At 43.8% G+C, this 19,813-nt stretch overlaps 1 long non-coding RNA gene and 1 other non-coding gene across 2 annotated transcripts; both read right to left on the bottom strand.

Moving 5' to 3' along the window:
- Nucleotides 1-8,782: 8,782 nt before the first annotated feature.
- On the bottom strand, nucleotides 8,783-19,498 carry LOC140640195 (uncharacterized). The gene is made up of 5 exons (XR_012036869.1): nucleotides 19,385-19,498; nucleotides 16,715-17,009; nucleotides 13,677-13,786; nucleotides 12,371-12,444; nucleotides 8,783-8,961 (listed from the first exon to the last, which is right to left on the bottom strand). It is a non-coding gene; the product is annotated as an uncharacterized lncRNA (long non-coding RNA).
- On the bottom strand, nucleotides 15,607-15,713 carry LOC140640821 (U6 spliceosomal RNA). Its single transcript, XR_012037440.1, has one exon. It is a non-coding gene; the product is annotated as a U6 spliceosomal RNA (small nuclear RNA).
- Nucleotides 19,499-19,813: the final 315 nt, after the last annotated feature.

The following is a 19,813-nucleotide window of genomic DNA, read 5'->3' as shown; positions in this document are numbered from 1 at the left end:
TGGTCCTCGATGGTATCAGATGTCTTTATTGTTTATTGCGGAGATAAGTGTGTAAAGGAGGTGGGAAAAAAACCCTTTGGAGGTGTTGCAGTAGTTGGCATGACCAATAGAAGAATATCAACCATCATGATTTTCCAAATTAAAAAGAAAAAAGTCTTTTATCTAAATTGTATACAGAGTCTAAATCCCTACAAAAAATAATAAAGAGCAGGTATGAAGTTCTTCCTATGTGCTGGGTACTAGGTTCTTTATGTATATTGTCTCAATTGACCTGCCTCATAGCAACCCTTTAAAGAAGGTATTATAATCCCTGTGACCCTGCTATGATTCTTCGTAACAGCCAGGCAGGCACGCAGGCTTGGCCCATTCCCAAAAGAACACATTTAACTGTAGCCAGTGATGGAGACACTCTGAGCCCTGGATATGATACAAACAGTTGTATCCTTTTCTCTTGAATTGTCTTTCAGTCCACACCAAGGCTGCCTTATAGGGATGCTTAGATACCTCTTCCCCTACTCCATAAAAGTAACTGGGGTAGGGGCACCTGGGTGGCTCAGTTGGTTAAGCATCTGACTCTTAATTTCATCTCAGGTCTTGATCTCAAGGTTATAAATTCAAGCCCCGAGTCGTGTTCCTTTACTCTCAGTGTGGGAGCTGGGTATGGAGCCTACTTAAAAAAAAAAAAAAAAAAAAAGGGAACTGGGATATTATCTATTAAAAAATAATAATAATAAGAGTAAATCACCTTGTTCCAAAAGTCCTGCATTTTGGTGCTCAATTTATTGGTGGGATTAGAAAAAGAAAAAAAAATTCCATTTTGATCAGAACTTATCAGTTACTTCTAAACCAACTCACTTGAGGGGTGGAAAAAAATATGGTCACTTCCTATGTTCCTCTTTTGAACATGTTCTCTACTCAGTGCCCTATTTTATATATTGTATAAATTTATTCTTCAATCTGTGTTCAATGAAAAGACTACTAATATAGCAGCATTGCTTCAGACAGGCATAATTGGAATATTCCACCTTGCTCATTTTTTATCCCTCTTCTTATGTTTTTTCCTTAGCTTCAGTTTCTTCCACATCTCCCCAAAACATTTTCCATATTAATCATCCATATGGTCTATGTTGTCAATATATCTAAAATTTCTATCATTTTCCCTTTCTTTCTTTTCTATCCCCTCTTCCTCAGGAACCTGGCTTCATCCTACCACCAGACATTGTGCTCAAACCAGGGATGAAGAACTCTACTTGGCCACACTAGTGAAGATGGGAAAGGAGCAAGGGGGAGAAGGCAGAGATGTGGCAATGCTGCGTCTCAGATTTATAGAGGATGGCAGTGGTTCCCAGGGACTGTAAGTAGTTTTCCTCATGTTACTCAACTAGTAAGTAGCAGAGCCAAAAATTGAACCTGGGTCAGTAAGGCTTCAACTACCTACTGTTTCCATTATACCACATTACACAACACCTACTGTTTCCATTATACCACAGTTTTTAGAGGCAGCAAAATCCCATTAAATGCAAGTTTTGAGCAACAATGATGGCCAGTCTTTGTGTAAACAGATAGAATCTTATATGATTCACTAAATGGGTTTGGCAGTGTGACCTTGGAAATAGGGACCAGAGAAGTGAAGTCTTTCCTCAAATCATCAACGGCAGGAATGACCAATGTTTACTCTGTACACAGGACCAAGCTAGGTGTTTTGAAGGAGACACAGGGCATCCTATAAGGCTGCACTGAAGAGACAGTCTAGCTCCAAGAAAAAGTTATGCCTTGTAGTAGTCAGGGCACCTCCTGGAAACAGAGAACATATTCAAACTGTACAATTAAGAAGGGTTTAAGGGACTAATATATTTCTTATGGTACAGGTGAGGTTTAGGAAATTGGGGAAGGAACATGCAGTGAGTGCCCTGGGATCAGCAGTGGGATTCTGTTACCTACTCCCCCCCGCCCCCCGCCCCCCACACACACACATGCAAAGACAAGGTGACGGAGCAGAGCATAGCTGTGTGAAGAGGAAAAGCTATTCTCCTATCCCAGGAGCTGTGATCTCCAGGAGGGAGAAGCAGCCAACCTATGGAAATCCATCAGGGAGGGGGCCACATTAATAAATCTCTTCAGTATCCTGATGATGCTTCCCTTAGCCAACCCCCACTAGAGGCTAGAGGGCAGGCATTGATTCTACTCATAAAGACCAGTCGTCCAGGCACAGCAAAGAATGAGAAAAGGTAAACAGTGAATCTGAAAGGAGAAATGAAAGATAATTTCATAAACCGGCATACCATTTAAGTGTCTTAAAGAGGTTGCTAATTACAGAAGTATTACTGTAAATTATTTTGTGAAGTAATATATTCTTTATGCACCTTTATGTGCCATTTTTATATATCCTGTTGTTCTCCTGTTAGGTTAGTTTCAAATAAGAATGGCTCAAGTTAAATATTGAACTTAACTGACTTCCTGGCTCATCCCAAGTGTAAGGCAAGGTGAACCTAAGCCTTCTGAAGGAGCACATTTCAGTTGTGTTGCATGAACAATGTTTTTGCTCCATGCTTTTCCCATTGTACAACTTTCTTTCATTCACTCAGATTTTTCTCCATTATTTTAAAACTTTTTCTTTCCTACATTTTTGCCCTCTCTTTCCTCTAACAAAAAAGGCTGCTTGGCTCACACCTCTATCAACAGATGCTTGGAAATAATGCACCATGCCAGCTTTTCAAGGATTTTCCTCTTTCCTCCCTCCCTAGAGAAAAACAAAAGGGTAAGGATAGCTCGAAGGATTGGATCAGAATGTTGTTTTACTGGAATTTGCAGCTGTTTCTGGATTGCAGAAGTCACTGGAGGGGAACAATGTGCTTGGGGACTGGAGGAAATGCTTTGGCTCCAATCTGTCCCAAGTCTTCTGGGGAGGAGTTTTCTCATTGTTCCAGAGGTTGCTACTTAACGAAGATTTTGCATCTTTCAACAGAGAACTGTGTGGTGAGGGAAAGGAAAGAGTATGACAGGAGCAAAGAAGGCAAAGGCAAAAAAGTAACTGACCTTTGGTCAGTGTACAAACCATTCTCTAGGCTCTGGCTTAAATGTCTGGCTGATGAAAGCGTTGCTATTTCTTCCTTCCTTCTTTCCTTTCTTTCAAGATCTTGTTTATCCATTTGAGAGAGAGAGGGAGGGAGCACATGCATGCAGGATAATGAGGGCAGGGCAGGCGGACAGAATCTTCAAGCAGGTCCCCCCTCCCTGGATGAGTGGGGAGCCCCATACTGGACTCAATCCTGCAACCGGTGAAATCATGACCTGAGCAGAAAGCAAGAGTCCAAAGCTCAACTGACTGAGCCAGTTGAGGCTAACCTGATGGCTAACCTGATGGCTCAGGCACCCCTCACTATTTCTAAGAACTTAAGGGCTAGGGTAAGTCAATGAAATTTCCATTTTCACCCCACAGGAAAAATAAAGATGGAGTTTATATAGACAGGTGGATCTAGTTGATGAATGAATGAATGAAAATATTCCAGTGGCAGATTTTTGAATATTTACATAAGAGATTCATTGGCTTTTCATTGTGTGTGAAAGGCTAGACTGATATGTGTGTTACTGGTTCTATAGATATATAGGACAAATAAATCCATATATACCTTTGCACTCATATGTATGTATTTCTGGTATTATTTGAGGAAGCCTCTGAAACTGTATTTTCCTCCTGAGTACTATCGCTGCCATAGATCCTGTAATCTCTATGGAAGGAGTCTGTAAAATCTTTTTTAAGTTAGGCAAAGATCAGGCTAGGTGGACAGCAATGGAGACTTACCCCATCATTCATTCCGACTTCTCTTGGTAGATATTTCAGTTTACTTTTGGGTTTGCATATATTCTTCCTTACTGATTTTTTTTTAAAGTTAGTGCTATGTATTGAATGTATCTCCCTAAAAACACACGGAAGTCCTAATCCTCAGTACCTATGAATGTGACCTTATTGGAAATAGGATCTTTGCAAAGGATCATGTTAAGATGAGGTAATCCAATGTGTCTTGTGTCCTCCTTTCTGAAAAGGGCAAATTTGGACAGATAGACAGATTTAAAGGGAAGACAATGTGAAGATTCAGGGAGGAGAAAGCCATCTACAAGCCAAGGAACACCTGTATCTACCAGAAGCTAGAAGAGAGACAAGAGAGATTCTCCCTCAGAACCCCAGCCCTTCCAGCTCCTTGATAAGTCACCCATTTTGTGATGCTTCGTTGCAGCAGCCCGAGGAAATCAATACAGATTAGGTCTGATGAAATCTTCTGGCGCAATCTTTTGATTTCTTCAGATTTTATTTATTTATTCATGAGAGAGAGAGAGAGGCAGAGACACAGGCAGAAGGAGAAGCAGGCAGAGGGAGAAGCAGGCTCCATGCAGGGAGCCCAATGTGGAACTTGATCTGGCGCCCTGGGCCGAAGGCAGGTGCTAAACTGCTGAGCCACCCAGGGATCCCTCTTTTGATTTCTTCAAATAAGAAATTGAAATTTAAAAGGTAAAATGGCTTAGAGTCACAGAGCCAATCAGGGATAGAGCACTAAACTTCCACATCATTCCTCTACCCATTGCTATAACTGGGCTGATTTGTATAAATGACAACAGGCTTCCACTGCTGCTCAAGACAATGGAGAAATGACATCCCTATCTTCTAATATAGATGCTACTAGACTTGAACAGTTGAAACAAGACTTTGGCATCATTAACATGGAGTAGAAATGTTTACTCTGCGACTCTCAGTGTCAGTGGATTTCACTCAATGCTCACTGACTCGTCATTTAAAAAGCTACAGAAGCTTGAAGAGATTGTTAGTGGGCTATATATCCAGATTATGCCTCTATATGAAAAGAGGTAACTAGGGAGGCACTTCTTGGGAAAGTCAAGGACAATTTCACTTACATCTGGTGGCTTGTCTTATAAGAAGCTAAGGCTCTGGGGAAGCTGTTTGAGTTCCTGAGCCAGGCAAAGTTGTAAATGGTGAGACTCAGAGTAGGAAGGAGCACAGCGTGACTGCCCTATTCCCCTTCAGCTTCTCCTGGGCCACCAACATCCTGCCTGGTGCTGCTCTTCCTAGGTGGTGGGGGATGGGAGGCTCCATGAATCTCTCCACACTTGACTCTCTGATCCTTTACTCAGTGCTCTCAGCGCCCCATCCCCAAGTGCCCATCTGACAAGGGGAGTCAATCCTTTTGCTTTTTCACTCTCTGGATGCTGACACAGCATGATGCTATGAGCAAAGTGAGGCCTGCTGAACAAGAATTCACCTGAGGAAATTTGAGCATCTAAGCTGCCTTTATTCAACAATACCTGAACCCGGCAACATCTCATCTAGCAAATAGAGGGAGTTCCCAGCAGCTGTACAAAATGGAAAGATGTTGGGAGGAGGGATGGGTTAAATGGTGATGGGCATGTAGGAGAGCACTTGTGATGAGCATTGGGTGTTGTAGTGATGAATCACTAAATTCAACTCCTGAAACTAATATTACACTATTATGTTCTCTGACTGGAATTTAAATAAAAACTTGGGGGAAAAGGGGGAAAAAATAAAGTGGAAAGATTTTATAGGCGGAAATGGGGCAAGACAAGGAGGTTATTAGCAAGAGAAAAAATTGTTTCAGGTGAGGTCACCTTCCCTCAGAGTGGGGACAAGAGAGGGTCTTATGCCATGACTCAGTGGTGCTGATCAGAAAATTTCAGACTGATTGGTTAAAATTCCATTCCTAAACTGCAGTTAGGTATTTGGTGTTGATGGGACTTAGCAAAAGTGACTCCATTTGGGGCCAGTTGTTTCTTTTTAACAGGATTCCACCGAATTAAGGGTCATTTATTATCTTTTCCTAAGCTTCTGGCTTGAAGAAAGGCCTAATTCAAAGAGCAATTGGGGGAATCCTAGGTGGCTCAGTGGTTTGGTGCCTGCCTTCAGCCCAGGACATGATCCTGGAGTTCTAGGATCGAGTCCCATATTGGGCTCCCTGCATGAAGCCTGCTTCTCCCTCTGCCTGTGTCTCTGCCTCTCTCTGTGTGTCTCTCATGAATAAATAAATAAAATCTTAAAAAAAAAAAAAAGAGCAATTGGGATGTGAGAGAAGGGATAGGGGTAAACCTTAGCCCCAGTGAGCTGGATGGAGCCAAATGAATACGGATACGTCCATGGATGGACAGACCCACTGACGCCAGCCAACAGGAAGATTCCTCTCAAGGTGAAACAATAAGAACTTGTAGAGCTGAGGTTTTGTGTACAGTTATGACATTCGCCAGAAAAAAATAAAGGGAGGGAATAAAGAGAGAGAGGTGGAAGAGAATGAGAGAAGGTCTACAAGAGGCTTGTCAGGATACAGAGAAGACAAGTTTAGATCAGGAATTGGTCTGATTCATACAGATGTTATTTTAATTTTACTGAATGGGTTTGCTAGACAAGCTGACTCTCACATTTGCAATTTTCCTAATCTTTTATATGAGCACTTCCACTGCCTTTCAGGCTCTGATGGAAAATTAGCTTCAGTTACATTTCATTAGATGAACTAGCTTCAGCGAGCTCTGTGAAGTTGGCCTCATAAATCAGCTGCTTCTTTCTTTAATCATGTATCCTGCTCTTTCCTGGATTCTCTCTTGCTTATCTTTTCCGGGCGCAGAGGGAGCCAGGACCCAGCACAGTGTGCTTGAGCACGGCTCCGACTCTTATCACCAGTTCTCCCTCCTATCGTCCTTTCTCCTTGGCCCTTTCTCCTTGGCCCTCCTTTCCAAGGCCCTTGCTCTAGTGGAATGTGTTTGTGTGTCAGATGCTACTTTGTGATCAACTCTGCCCCCAGACAAGACTCCGGGCCAGATCTTATCTAGGTGCTTCTGTGGGTGTCTCTGTCTCTGCCTCCAGACTTGGCGTCTTCAGGCAAGAGTCACAGATGGTGCACTCCTGTGACAAGAAACTCCCACAGCAAGTGTCATGAAATTGGGGTTCTCAGATGATCCGGGGGCTGAAATTCAGTGCTCGCGGTGAGAAGGCTGGTAGGGAGGTCACAAGGCCAAACTCAGACAAAACTGTGAAGCTGGCAGAATTTATCCTCAGCCCTGTCACTCTCCTCACAGCCCTCACCCCCCTCTGCCAAGTTTCCAATGCCACATACTCTTCCTGGACATTCTGGTCTCCTTTCCCAGCCTGCCAACCTGGGCAGCTGGGAAGATTCAGAATTGAATATTCCATGCTTCTGCTTATTTGAATTTGCATTTAATTAGCTCTCAGTGATTAAGAGGGCAAAAGATCTGAAAAGATACTTCACTAAGGAAGATATAAGGGTGGCAAATAAGTACGTGAAAAAGGTGAGCTCCATTATTAGCCATTAGGGAGATACATACTGTATCCACAGTGAGCTACCAGTAGACATTCACCAGAATGGCAAATTAAATTGCCATCAAAAAATTGAATTTTTTAAAATTAAAAAGATTAAACATACTAAGTATTGGCAAGAATGTAGAGCAATTGGAAGTCCCATACGCTGCTGCTGGACATGCAAAATGATATAGCCACTGTGGAAAAGTGTTGACAGTTTCTTAAAAGCATAAATGTACATATTCCATGTGACCCAGATATTCCCCTTTTAGACATTCACCCAAGATAAATGAAAGCAGATGTCCACACAATGATGTACACGAACATTCATAGCAGCTTCATTACAACAGCCCCAAACTATAAACAACCTATATGAGTCTAATCCTATATGAGCTGCCATAACAAGATCCCACAGACTGCACTGCTTTAACAGCAGAAATTCATTTTCTCACAGTTCTGGAGGCTGGAAAGTCCAAGATCAGGGTTCCAGTAGTGTTGAGATTTTGGTAAGGGCTCTCTGTCTGGCCCACAGATGGCCACTCTGTCCTCATGGGGCCTTTCCTCTGAGGGCGCTTGGAAAGATAAAGAGCATAAGCAAGCAAGAGAGTTTGCTAGTATTTCTTCTTATAAGGACACTAATCCTCTCCAATCGGGGCCCCACCCTTCTGACTTCATTTTTCCTTGATTACTTCCTAAAGACCCTATTTCCAAATAGAGTCACATTGGGGGTTAGGGTCTCAACATATTAATTGGGGAAAGGAAGAGTCACATGTCAGTGCATAGCTTAACCCAAATATCCATCAACAGAGGAATGGCTAAACTAGTTATGCTGTGTCCACACAATGTATACTTCAGCAATTCAAAAGAATAAACTATCAATGTACTCAACACTATAGATAAAACTCAAAATAATCATGCAGAGTGAAAGAAGCTAGACAAAAAAGAGAATACATACTAGGTGATCTCATTTATATAAAATCTTAGGCCACTGGGTGGCTCAGTTGGTTAAGCATCTGACTCTTACTTTAGGCTCGGGTCACAATCTCAGGGTCATGAGATTAAGCCCTGCTTTGGGCTTCCCATTGAGTATGGATCCTGCTTAAGATTCTCTCTCTCCCTCTCTTTCTGCCCCTCTCCCTGCTTGGGTACATACTCTCTCTCTTAAAAAAAAAATCTTAGAAATGCAAAGCTATCAATAGCAACAGAAAGCAGAACTGTGATGATCTGGGGATGGGGAAAGGTGAGTGGAACAGGAGGGAGGGATTACAAAGTGGCACAAGAGCATCTGTAGAGTTGTATGTTCATTATCCTGATTGTACTGATGGCTTCATAGATAATGGTGTTATTATCATATTGTCTGCTTGAAACCCATGAAGCTTACCATTTCAGTCATACCTCATACCTTGGAGTTGTAAAACATACCTTGTAAAGCATACCTTGAAGCTGTAAAACAATTTGCATTTTATAAGCTCTCACTTGGGTGGGTTTAATTCATTTGTAGCAATGCTGACCTCTCTTACATACCCTGTACAGAACTATTTCTGGCTCTTCCCTCACTCTTGGCCTCCTTGTCTGAACCAGGATTTTCTTTTCTTTCTTTTCCACCAAATATTGAGAGGTCTGCCTACCTATAGAGACAAACAACAATTAAGGGTAGAAAAGAATTTTCTTCTAAAACATATTTTGAAATCTGAATAAAATTACTAAACACATTTAATATGGCTTTATTTATCACTGTGTATTAACTGGTCATTGGGGAAATGACGGGCCATGCCTGGGGATGCCAGGATATCACCTGAGAAATCACGTGCCCTTTGAATGTATGATGATGTCTGACCTGTGCACCTGTGGGTTGATGCATAGGCGGCAATTACCACTAATGCATCTACATAGTGATTGATAGTCTGCAACTTCATTGATCATTTCAATATATATTTGGAAGAACATCAATATGTTTGGGTATCATCCAAGGGCTAAGATTAAGTCCCCAAGCTCTGAAGCTCCAATGAATCTATCCTCTCCCATGGACAGCAGGGGCTGGTAGATGCTGGCCATGCCCTAGCAGTGACAATAAGAGCTGGGGTGTCTGGAGCAGAAGAAATGAGGCCCAGCTATCTCACAGTATGAAAAACATGGTCACAATACTTTGCAGCTTCTGCCATCAGGCGGTGGAGTCTGTGTGCCTGCTTCTTGACTTTGGGCTGGCCTTGTGACTTGCTTGAACTGATGGGATGTGGCAAAAATCACAATATGCAAGTTTCAGAACCTAGGCCTAAGAGTTCTTACAGCTCCCCAGTGGCCCTCTTGGCACACTCTTGCAGCCATGTAAGCTTGCATTAGGCTACTGAATGACATCAGGGGGACAGGAACGTCTGACAGCATCAAGCTGTCCCAGGCCGTAAGTGAGCTCATCTTAGATCGTTGTGTTCCAGTCAACCCACCAGAAGACTGCAAGCACATGAGTGACCCCATGTGAGCCTGGATAAGCCCAGCCCCAACTGCAGAATAATGAGCAAATAGATAATTGTCATTGTATGGTTAAATTTGGGGGTGGCTTGTTATGTAGTAATAAGATACCTACGATGCTCACCCAAGGGCCAGCCACACGTGAAATCTAAGGCCGTTGCCAGTAAGCTCCTAAGAACCACTTAGTAGTATTTTTTATCATAATAGTGGGCAAGTCACTCACCATCTACACCTCAATTATTTTGCTCTTCAAACAGGAACATCATTATGTATTAGAGAGAGTGTGTTGAAAAAATTTATTCTTGTAGCATGTTTCTGTATGTAGTTGTTGGGGAGTGAAAAGTTTAGCCACATATTTAGAAAGTGGGTCTGTTTTGATAGCTTTGGCTAATAAGACTTCTCTGTTGAGGCTGTCCTTAAATAGAATTAATGTCAGGCTATTCTGGTTTTACTAGCAGATAGTCTTCAGACTACTGATTACTGCCTCTTCCTTCTTATCTACCCACCCCTTCTCCCCACCCCATGTCCTTCTTCATCATCTTTGGGGCAGGAGATCCAGGGTGGATGCTGCAGCCTTTCATCCTTTTCTTTTAGGACAGACTGTATCTTTTTAAGACTTATTTATTTATTTGAGAAAGAGACAGAGTGTGTGATGTGCAAGCATGGGGGGGAGGGGCAGGGGAGAGGGAAAGAGAAGTGCAAGCACACTCTGCACTGAATGTGGAGTCCAACTCAGGGTTGGATTCCAGGACCCTGAGATCATAACCTGAACCAAAACCAAGGGTCGGATGCTTAACTAACAGTGCCACCCAGGTGCTCCTAGGACAGAATGTATCTTATTAGTACCCCTTGCTCCTAGCACAGTGCCCTAAATGTAATGGGCGCTCACTATATTTCGAATGATAACACTGTTAAACTGCCAATGCTTGGGTAGGAAGACCCAAAGAAGGTAAAAACTTCATTATTTTATTATAGAGGGAAGCTGCCTTTTAAAAGAGGCACCTACCAAAACCCATGTTTGGATGGATACAACAAAGGACTTGGGGCAGATCTTGGTATGCAAGAATTGTCTGAGTTGTCTTTTTTAGTTTCCTAAGACAAAGCCAGTGGAAGAAGGAATTGTCCTGGAGGAAGAAAGCAATCAAGATGAGTTTCCCAGCTAGAGCTGTGTCTCATCCCTTGTATGTGGTTGACTTTTGGGGACAGGTTGGAGAAGTAAGCATTGGAGGCCAGGGACCCTCCTTGAATGAAAGGGATCCAATATTCAGACAACATTTCTTTGGGGTTTAATATTATTCAACACTTTTGATGCCTCAGGTGAGTCCAGCTAAGGTCAACAGGCAGAAGGGGACACCAAGGCTCCCCAAAGGGTAACTTAAATCGGTGGTGGTGGGGGAACCTGGAATGGCAATTTGTACTCAGCACCAGCAGAGACTGTCATATTGGAAAGGCCCATGTGGGCAGTGAGGTGTATACACCTGAAAACCTTGCCTGACCTAGTCACCTGGGACTTTGAATAAGCTTCAGAAACAGTAACTACATGTACATGTGAGGCACACAGATGAAACTCTAGGAGCCCGGCCCTTTAGAGGTGTAGCAAGGCCATGATAACACCCAGAGGTTAAAGCTCTGGCCTGGCGGACCAGTGGGAGAAGAGACCTCTATTCCTTATACTCTGACAACTATTTTCTCTCTGATTAAGGGTGTCAGTGTGGGGTGTGGAGCTGAAGTCTCTGGGTTCAAGCCCCAGTCCTACCAATACTGCTTACAGAGTTCTTATAAGGATTAAATGAGAGATGGATGCATTTAACTTGCTTAGAATAATACTTGATGCAGGGTGAAAGGTCAATAAATGTTGGTTATGTGCTTTCATAGGTATAGGCAAAGATTGTATAGGGCTTTGCAAAATGTCTTTTTATCTTTTCTGTTTTTTTTGTGTGTGTGGTTTTTTCTTTGTTTTTGTTTTGTTTTGTTTTGTTTTTTGTTTTTGAGAGGAGGCAGGGGAGGGGAAGAGGCAAAAGGAGAAGGAGAGAAAGAATCTCCACACTGGGTGTGGAGCCCAACCCAGGGCTTGGGGCTCGATCTCATGACCCTGAGATGATGGCCTGTGCCAAAATCAAGAGTCTGGCACTTAACTGACTGAACCACCCAGGCACCCCCAAAATGTCCTTCTTTTAGTAGTGGTCCCACAGGCAGCAATGGCTAGATTCTCTTGCTTCTGTAAGTCACTGGCAGTGAGTGAGGACCAGCGTTCTGTCACAAGACCACCAATGGCTCTTTCTGTTGCCTGTGATGCTGTTTTCAGAGGGATATCATGTCCCAGGTGTGAGTTTGACACCACATCTCTGGCAGCTGATCCTAAAAAAACAGCAACTCGGAGCCCTCTAGGTGTCCTTCAGCCTCAAGGTGGTTCCCTTTGTCCCAACCTCAAGGTGAGCACAGAATGCATAGGATTTAGAGCTATCACCAAAGGTAGCTCGCATGGCAAAACTGGACTCAAGCTGTCTGATTGGACATTAAAGAGTAATGGGACCTTGTTCTGTATAGCTCAACTGCAGTGAAGTGGCTCACCTCCATTACTTTCAAATTCCTTCTCTCACAGTGTCTCTCAAAGTGTGGTCCTGGATGAGCAGCAGCAGTATTACCTGGGTACGGGGTAGAAATGCCAAATGTCAAGCTCCATCCCAGACTTCTTGAATCAAAAACTCTGGGGTGGGGCGCAGCAATTTCTGTTTAAAGAAGCTCTTGGAGAGCAGCCCAGGTGGCTCAGCAATTTAGCGCCGCCTTCAGCCAAGGGCCTGATCCTGGAGACCCGGGATCCAGTTCCACGTCGGGCTCCCCACATGGAGCCTGCTTCTCCTTCTGCCTGTGTCTCTGCCTCTCTCTCTCTCTGCCTCTCTCTCTCTCTTTCTCTGTCTCTCTCTCTCTGTCTCTCATGAATAAATAAATAAAATCTTAAAAAAAAAAAGTTCTTGGGAAGGTTCTGGTGCTTATGAAATTGTTGGAGTGCTCTATCCCTGACAAATGGTTGTTTGCCCAGTCTCTGCTGGACCTCCTGTGATGGAGAACTCACCACCACTGAGAAGTCCCTGTAAACACCTTCTGCCAATCAAACTCCTTGTCATTTTCTTTCCTTAGTTCTAAGTCTACCATGTAATTGAGTCACTTGGAGGAGTTTACATATATACATACATAGGTACCAGGTAACTTACTTTGTATACATTATATTTAATTAAGACTTGAACGTGTTTAAATTGTGTTATTTGGATTCTGTATCCTTACTGTCATAATTCGCATAATTTACAGATCTCAGGTGGTAATGGAAGCAAATTCTCTAGGGTTTCTGTAACCAGATTCTTTGTCAAGTATTTATTGCCCAATGAAACATTTATATAGAGAGATTAATAACATTCTTTTTTTTTTTTTAAGATTAAGAACAGTCTTATCCTTAAAGAAAAGAAAGTGAATTGCACTGTGGAAGAAGACATGAAGTGGTGGAAAAGACTCTGGTGTGGAGCTAATAAAACCTGAGTTCTCTCTGTGATCTGCTACTGTGCTGTTGAGTATGCCACTTACTTTCCCTGCACCCAAGCTTACCAATCTGTAAAATAACAGGGTTGGATTAATGATCTATTATTAGGGATTCTATGAGTCTTATTTTGGGAGACAACTTTATGAGATATGGAATGTATTTTCATAAGGGATCTGTGTTGACTGGAAAGAATACAGAATGTCCATTAAGAACACTTGTGACATGCCTGGTGGGCTTAGTCAGAAGAGCACACAACTCTTGATCTTGGGGTCTTGAGTGTGAACCCCACATTGGGAGTAGAGATTACTAAATAAATAAACTTTTAAAAAAAGGGAGGAGTGGAACCTGGGTGGCTTAGTCAGTTGAGCATCTGACTCTTGATCTCAGCTCAGGTCTTGATCTCAGGGTTGTGAGTCCAGGTCCTGTATTGGGCTCCATACTAGAAGTGCAGCCTACTAAAAAAAGAGCATTTATGACAAAAATCACAGACCTGTCTCTTCAAGTATCACTTGTATCCTACCCTGGAATCTGGGTCCTTATTCTTTGCTTTGGAAATGAGCAATAGGTGGCTTAGCAGAATGGGGAACAGGTGTGGAAGGAGCTAACAGGGACTTTGGAGAAATGACAGACTTGCTTTCCTGAAATAAGTTTGAGCCTTCAGCCAAACGACACGTGTATATTTCCATAAATAAAAAAAAAACTCATGGTAAATATAGATTCATTAAAGAGTCTTAAAAATTGGATCTAGGCTTGGGATATAGGCTTGGGTACAGGACACGATGCAACCGTCCTCTCTCTCCTGACCTTTCCTTGTCTTTTCTTCACTCACCCATGGGCTTTTTGTCCAAAAAGAAGATGTGTCAGGACTCTGGTTATAAATACCTGATCGGCTAATTTAGTTCAAAAGATTCTTATTTTTTGAGTGATGGGTACTGGAGAGGCTACAGCTTTAAAGGGACAACTGAACAATTGAGAGCAGGACACCGGCTGCCCTGAGCTCAGCAGGGTAGCTGGGGATCTTTTCTATGTGGTGCTGCTATGAGATGAGCCTCTGTATTTGTCTCAGCTCTAAATCCAGATTTTCCAGGAAGAGATTCTGATTGCCTAGCTTAGGTCCCATGTCCATCCTGTGATCAGAGGGAAGGATCCTGTGATTAGCAACCTCACCTGCAGAGCATGGGCCAGGATGGAAAAGCCCCCCAAAGGTGTGTGTGTGTGGCGGAGTGGGGTCTGACATGCTACCATAAGGGAGAGTGGGGAGGTGCAGACAAACATCATAGTGTCTAATGCTTCAAAACTTCTCAGGGATAATTGCAAAAACAGCAAGTTCAGTTAACACCAGTGTGTTCCCATGGCACACCTGGGTAATTTCAGGAGCTTTGAGGGCTGGCTGGTCAGAAGGCTGACATCCAGCAGTAGTTTATATCATAGAGGGTACAGCCAACTTTTTTTTTCTTCTTATGAGGCTTGTTATGGTTGACATTCAATAATATTCATTAACTGATTGGCTGAATGAATGAATGACACAACTCTTACATAGGCTAGGGGAGGACTTCTGTTCAACACTAGCCTGAGCTGAATTTGTTTAGAAACTGCTTAATTATGAACCTTTCAGCTGCAAGTGATTGAAGCCCATCAAAGCTATCTTTAATGAAAGATGGTCCTTGCTGGGCTATCATTCCGGTGGGCAGGGACAGATTTGAACCTCGTCCTGAATATCAGGGAGCCTCTGCCTCTTGTCTTCCCTCCTCTCCAAGCCTCTGCTCCACGCTTCCACCCAGATGTGGCAGCTTGGCATTCTTTAACTGTCAAGCTACCTTGTCAGAAGATAGTGGTCCATGCCTCCAGAATTTGTATCTCTTCTTCTCAAAGCCCCAGGTGACTGTGACCAACTGACCTTCAGTCCCATTCCAAACACAGAACAGGGACTCTACATGTCCTACCTGGGGCAAGGGGTCTGCTCCTAATTCAATCAAGTAAAATGGCTGGTGGTGCTTAGAGGAGGTGGGATGGGAAGGGAGCACCATTACATCATGAATTTGGCTCCAGGAGTTCTTGGAAAAGAAAGGATGTGAACAGACGACCCAACTGGTGTCTCCTACAGAAGCCAGATAGTGTAATATTTGCTTATATATGTATGATGCCTTTAGAATACTTGATTCTAGGCCTGTGTGAGGTAAGCACATCAGGTAATAGCCTTTCTTTCATATCTTACTTTATTTCACTCTGCTGTAGTGTCTGTTTTTCTTTTATTCTTTTTTTTTTTTTTTTTTTTTTTAGTATGGAATGCTTCACGAATTTGCGTGTCATCCTTGTGCAGGGGCCATGCTAATCTTCTCTGTATCGTTCCAATTTTAGTATATGTGCTGCTGAAGTGAGCACTGTGTTGTCTTTTTTTCAATTCTTGTCTTTCCCACTTGACTTTACATTTACTGAGGACAGAGACCATACCCTATGTATCCTTGCATCTCTATCCCCAGTACCTAGCTCTGGGCTCTGTACATGGTGGCATCTAAGTGATGCTTGTTCAGTTGAATTCCTATTTTTACAGGTGAGAAAACTGAGTTGCACAGTATTTCAATATAGACAAGCCCTCAAGAGCCCCCAGTTAGGCTGTGGCCTATACCAGGTTGCCGGCTGAGCAAGAGGGTCTGCGACACAGCTCATAAAGATCATACTTTAAGACAGAGGGCCCAGGCCCTGACATTAGATGCCTCCAGAAAGGGTCTTTGCCAGAGGAGGTAGACAAGCAAGTAAAGAAGGCAGGATATTACCACTTTCATTCCCTTGGGACTTGACTCAGCAGCTATCTTCATTGTCTGACACTTGAACTTGATGGGAAAGAAAGGAGAAAGAAGCTGAGGGGGACATTACTATTTTGGGAAGCTTTCTACTACATGACAAGAAGCAGTCAGGGACACCTACAAGGGTTTTATGGTTCCTGAACTGATCTAGATCTTCTAGCTCTGCCTCTCACCAAATGACCGGGGCAAGTCACTTCACCTCTTTGTGTCATCCTCCCAGGGCTGTGTGAGGGCTCAACAAGAATATGTAGGGGAAAGCCCTTTATAGATGGAAGGTCACTATATAAGTACTATTATGTCTCTCCATTCAAGGAGGACATACAGAAATTGCGCCCCACAAAGGTAAAGAGGCCAAGTCTTTCTGATGGTCCAGGATGGGCAGCAGATGGCAGTGCAAAGCACTGGGGGCTCCAAATGTGGGTCCGTCCTACGGGACCCAGAGAGAAAGCCTCCTGTGTCTTCAGGATATCTAGGAAAGGGTTCCTAGTGTGTGAAGCTTTGTGCTAGGTGTTAAAGGAATTTGCTAGGCAGAGGAAGTGATGTCTGCGGGAGGTGGTAGGATTATAGCAGGGTGATTACCTGGGATGGAATTACCAAAGGGCTCGAGGCTGATATTACTACTGTCAGACACTGTTAGGATCTCACATTTCTTCTGCAGATGCCACACTTGGCAATCTGCTTTCATGGGTACCAACCAAGAAGGCTCTTGGACACCACAGGCTCTTGATTCCTCTTGCCCAGCTTGCTGGTAGCTTCCACTCCTCTGTTCAGTTTTGTTTCATCAGAACTGGGAGAGATCTTGAGAAACAATCTGGTGTCATCCTCTGCACCAAGGCAGGTGTAGATTGCTATCCTCGTTTTTTGGAAGAGGCAGCTGTGGGCAAGAGGGGGCTCTAGTTGGTAACTAGGGACACAGAACTCAGGACAGTTTGTCCTAGAGTTCTTGGTCTCCTCTATCAAGATGCTTCTTTTCTTTGGTGACTTTCAAGTTTCAAACCCCCATTTTCAGGTAATATTTGCGGTATTCCTTATTTACATGTAATATTTCGACTCCTTTCTTGGCCACAGGTTATAAAAAGGAGAAGCTGATGGGAGGGAGCAAACTGAATGGGGCACTGGAAATCTCATAGACAAAAGCTAGCAATCCTACCCAGTGGAAAGGCTCCTTATCCAAACCTCTGACCTCGGGAGTGCTAAGAACCAGGACCACTATTTTCATAGCCAAGGACAGCAAGCCAAGGATAGCCCAGTGCTATAATTTTAAGGGTTTCAAGGTTTATCAGAATGAAGTGCTATTATTTTATTTTCCTCTTTCCTTTCCTTCTCACCTAGCCACATTAGTGACTTGGTGTCCTGGCGCCAGAAGAGAGGAAGGGAGACAAAGTGGACGGCATGCACAGGCTCAGCCACGGCTCACGAGGTACACGGATGGCTCAGCCTGTGCTTGCAGAGCTGCAGAGGGAGGCAGTGGAGAGAGGAGGGCACGGTTGCAGTAATTGGAGGAACAGGAGACAAGTGTGCTGACTGCGGGTTATTAATAGGCACCAAGACCTATATTTACAACTAGTGGCTTAAATTAGGAGCAGAACAGTCACACCTAGCCAAATCCATGCCCCACACCAAAGACACCTGAATTGTGCAAAGTGACCATTCTGAACCCAGCTCACCCAGTTTAGTAAGCAGGCGGCCTCAGGTCGGAGTAGCCAGATCTCTGAGATCTCTAGTGCTCACTTAGGATGTCTGTCGCAATTCTGCCCATGGGGAGCAGGCCGCAGAGCACAGAGCACCATTCTCTTTAAAGGCAGGGAGGGAGGAAGGGCAAAAAACAGGTAGGAGGGAGGGAGGGAGGAAGGGAGGAATGTAGGCAGGTAGGAAGGAAGGGAGGATTAAGAGAGAGAGGAAAAACAAGATGCCAGGTTGCTCAAGTCAAAACCTAAGCTCAGGCCAAGCCCCTGGGAGGTTTTCTGTTCCTCCACATCCAGCCCACTTCTCAATGGGGAAATTGTTCCATTTCACCCCCGGAGAGAGCTTCTACTCACGACGTGCCAGAGGCTCAGAAGCGGAGCATGGGAATTTAAATGTCTAGAGGCCAAGGATAACCCCCAGTGCTGGCGCAGAAAGGTGCCTCCCAAGGCTGCTAGTTCTCAGGCAGGTATGGGACTGAGTTGAAACCCGACTGTCTCTGCACTCTCCCTGGGGCCCAAACAGACGACCCCAGTCAGTCCTCCAGCTGGGTGAGAACCTCTGGACTAGGGATCCTCTGAGGTGGAGACTATGCTGCATCTCCAGTGGTGGCAGGGGTTCAGCCTGGCCCTGGGCTTGGACGCCTGGGCTCAGCCTCTGAGTTTGGGAAGAAGAAAGGGAAGGGGAGGGTGAAGGGTGAGTGGGCTGCCCCATGTGTCAACCCCTAAGGAATTAGATTTCTAGTGGGAAAGCTTGGGAATCCTCACGACTGGGTCTAGTGCTTGTGCTATGTCCTGCTGTATTACCACACGGAATAGCCTATCTGAGCCTCAGTTTCCTTATTAGTAAAGTTGGCTAAAAAGAATATCCACCTTATAGGATTTTTTTTTGAGGGCCCCAGGAGGTAATATCACTTCTGCCTTGATTAAGGGTTCCCTATGTCCCAGGCATTGATTTTAGTGCTGCCCATGTATCATCTCAATCCTTAAAATCACTTTAGACCTCAGAGGATTACAGACCTACATGATCATCAAATCGTACCTATCAAACATATCCAGTTCTTCATACATTAATTATACCTCAATGAAGCTCTTAAAACACTTTAGGGGTTACGATTTTTTTTATCCTGATTTTTTTTGCAGTCGAAACTGAGGCTTAACACATAGTTTAATTGTCTTAGACCAACAGCAAGTCATAGCAGAAGGGGGATTCGAACCCAAACAGTCTGGCTTCAGAGTCTATACTTTTAATCAGCGCACCAGTGCTCTTATGCAAAAGTGCCTTTGGAACTGTAAACCATTGTTTGAAGGTCAGTTGTTACAATCAGTGTCATAGTTGGTAGGTCGGTGGCATTGTCTTTGTATACTGGTTGAGGGCATATGGATCAGTTCCTAAACTCCGTAAGTGCTCAGTCACTCTGCCCTCCCTTGTCCTTGTCCCCAAGAGAGGACATGATGCAAAAGAAGGAATGTCAGTTTCATCATGTACAGAGCTATTGTGCAGGATGGCAAGTGCAGGTAATAAAATAATAAAGAGACCACACAGCTGCAAGCAATTGCACCTGACCTGGGTATCAATAAAATCCAAGAAGGCAAAGAAGAGAAAGCCTCAGGTTGGATCTCCTCTCCCTTTAGTAAGACAGAAAGCTTAGGATAGTTTCCCTGATGTTCTGCAGGCCTGGCAGGCTGCCCTCTGACCTCACACAGGCTCCATTCCATAACCTAGGAAACACTCATCCATCCTCCAAAAGGCCTAACCAGTGTCAGGAGACTCAAGTCTCATGTCTGTGAGCAAAAGGTTAATAGCTTCCTGTATGCAAGGCAGAGCTAATTTCAAAGGTTTCTTTGGGTAGAAGTTGGGAAAGCCCAATGCTAAAACAGGAAGTATTTATCATTTGGGCCTGGATGTTTTCTAGTCATTATGGTGCCCTTAGTCACCTTATGGAGGTGATGTTTTCACTGACTGTTACAACTTAATGGTCCTTGGCTGAACTCC

The sequence above is a fragment of the Canis lupus genome, chromosome 9, assembly GCF_048164855.1.
Source record: "Canis lupus baileyi chromosome 9, mCanLup2.hap1, whole genome shotgun sequence".
Classification (NCBI taxonomy): domain Eukaryota; kingdom Metazoa; phylum Chordata; class Mammalia; order Carnivora; family Canidae; genus Canis; species Canis lupus.
This window is presented reverse-complemented; position numbering and strand designations above follow the sequence as displayed.